The sequence below is a fragment of the Megascapheus bottae genome, chromosome 10, assembly GCF_031878675.1.
Source record: "Megascapheus bottae isolate mThoBot1 chromosome 10, mThoBot2.hap1, whole genome shotgun sequence".
In the NCBI taxonomy this organism is placed as follows: Eukaryota; Metazoa; Chordata; class Mammalia; order Rodentia; family Geomyidae; genus Megascapheus; species Megascapheus bottae.
Window position 1 is genome coordinate 18,358,276 of NC_143518.1, and position 2,908 is coordinate 18,361,183.

Consider the following 2,908-nt stretch of genomic DNA (forward strand, 5'->3'; position numbering starts at 1 on the left):
ATATTTTTTTACTTTTTAGTCTTCCATACATTAATATTCGCATTTGTTTCTTTATCTAAAATGGATAAGTCCTGAAATGCAACAAATTCCTCTCTGATTCAAATATTCCTCTACCTTTCTCTCTCTATTTCTCTTGCTTGAACTCCTCATATAGCCCAGGTTGGCCTTGAACTTGCAATTCTCTTCCTGCCTCACCCTCCTGGGTAGCACTGAGATTACGTTTAGGTTGCCAACGACCCAGCCAGAAACTCTGTTCTCAGACAAAACAATTTTGTCTACTCTTGGTTCTCCAACAACCTGACCAATTCTCTATTTTTACCTGTTAGTCTTAAACAAACTTTGGCTATTAACTTGACACTTCTCCCACTGGTACAAGTTCTGAGTGAGCTCAGCAGAGGTGGGCATCGACTTGCTAGGCTAGTTCTCACAAAGTAGTAACCCCTCCGAGCTTTGATCCCAACTTCCACTGCTCATATATCATCTTGCGTCTCGGAATGTGACACATAGCATGTGATTGGAGGGCCAAGTGAAAACTATTTAGCCTCTCACATGATAAGGCTCTTGGACAGAAGGACTTTGTACGTGTCGCTTCCCACAGCACACAATCATGAACTTTTCCTCACCCTGTCAGTGGCATGGGGCCAGGGGACACTTAGAAACTGCCCTGTGGCTTGATTCTGGAAATTGTTTGGTTATCATACCTGGATTTCTTATGCTAACATATAAATTAACATTGAGAAGAATATACTTCTTTTTCTCCCCCCACTAGATTCGAAGTAGGACCCCCCCCCCAAAAAAATCTCATTCAAAAAACATTACTCTGCCACAGGCAAGAAATCTCATTCATTGCTAGTAAATCTCATGTATTACAAATAGTGTATTTATTGCTGCCATATGCTACTGTATATGGAAATGCATATAGATGATAAACTATAATTTGCTGTTGACCATTCTCCCTACAGATTACCTCTGTTGAAAATTAGAAGTTGTCCCTATGTTCACATGCAGAAATATATATGCAAGTTAAAAGAACAAGTTCATTACTCTAAACACAATTATGTAATTTATAGTTCACACTATTATTTTTTATTATGCCATTTTATTTGCTGTGTTGAGTCCCTTTGGGTGTGGACATGACAGGGTAATAGTGACACTTTACCTCTTCTTGCTCACATCCATAGGCCTTGAGAGAAATGCATACTGTTTGTATTTAATCAGAAAAGCACAGACAAGTCCCGAGTGAGGAGCATTTGAAATGATGTGTTATTAGCATTTCTCAGGCTTAAGGGCCATCAAAAGCAAGGGAGGAGAAACTGCCCCCTGCTTTATTGGAGCTCACACCTGTAATCCTAGCTACTCATGAGGCTAAGCTCTGAGGATCAAGGTTCAAAGCCAGCCTGGGCAGGAGAGTTCATGAGACTCTCAAAAAGCCAAAGAGGAGGTGTGACTCCAGTAGTAGAGTACTAGCTTTGAGTGAATAAGCTAAGGGACAGTACCCAGAGCCTGAGCTCAAGCCCAATATCAGCAGAAACAACAAAAACAAAGGTCTGTTTTCAGTCACAGCTAAGAGCCTAAGGACAAACTATGACAAACTGTACTGAAGTGTCCTGATAAGATCTTGGAATGGAAAAAGGCACTAGGTGAAAACAAAGGAAGTCAGAATCAAGTAATGGATCAGCATTTATTATTCAACGATCTAATTCTATTATATTGTATTATATATTAACTCTATATAATTAAATTATTAATGTATGAATTGTGACAAATCTTGACAGTATTGTAAGGTGATAGCAGTAGGGGAAATTGGATATGGGAGTACATGCAAATTCTGTACTATCTTTGCAATTTTTTTTTGCCTAACATTATTTGCATTAATTTCCTACTATTGCCAACAAATTACTACATATGGTGGCTTTAAATAAGAGGCTTATTCTCTTATAATTCTGGGGGTCAGAAGCTCATAAAAAATATCAGGGGGCTCCACTCAAGGACATTGCAGGGCAAATTCCATTTGGAAGATCAAAGTGATTCCATTTCTTATGTTTACCAGCTCAAGGCTACCAGCGTTCCTTAGCTTGTGGCTGCATCACTCAAACTGTCCTTTCACAGTCATCCTCCTTCTCCTCTGACTGACCTTCCTGAGCCTCTTTCACCAGTAACCTGTGCCTAAACAAAGCCAATTCTGATAATCCAGAAAACTTCTCTACCAATAAATCCTTTGCCATGTACGGTAACATTCATACACTTGGAATATTAGCACAGAGCTTTCTTTAGGAGCTATGATGTAGTATACTGTATTACTCTTTAAAAACCTGTAAAAAATAAATCTTGTCAGTCACCAGTGGCTCATCCTTGTAATTCCTGTTCTACAGGAGCCTGAGATCTGAGGGTTGTAGTTCAAAGCCAGCCAGAGCAGTAAAAGCCTGAGAGACTCTGATCTCCAATATACTACCCCCCCCCCCAAAAAAAAGTTGGAAGCGGAGCTGTGGCTCAAATGGTAGAGTGCTAGTTTTGAAGAAAAAGAAGTTCAGGGAGCACCCTGGCTTGGAGTTTAAGTCCCACAACTGGCACACACAACTACCCCCCACCAAACATCTTTAGATAACTCAAGGGAGATAAAAAGGAAACACATAAATAACAGAGACCAACGGGATGTGACAACAGAGGTAACAACTTTAAGACAGGGAGAGAATAATAGATAGGACAATGAAATAATACATTTAATTACTTAGATTAAATGCATTTCTGTGACAACAGGATTGTATGGAAAAAATACTAAGGGAAGACTCAAGCACAGAGGGGAAATGTTAAAGAACATCATCTGGGATGATGATGTCTTTTAATCATTATGCCTCTGCACACTGAGTGCTGCTAAGGACAGAGCTAGAATTCAAGCCAGAATGGGTCT

The 2,908-nt window shown here is 39.7% G+C and overlaps 1 pseudogene; it reads right to left on the reverse strand.

The window, feature by feature from the left end:
* LOC150057651 (large ribosomal subunit protein eL43 pseudogene) overlaps positions 1-2,225 on the reverse strand; it is a 3,077-nt pseudogene extending 852 nt beyond the window's left edge.
* Positions 2,226-2,908: the final 683 nt, after the last annotated feature.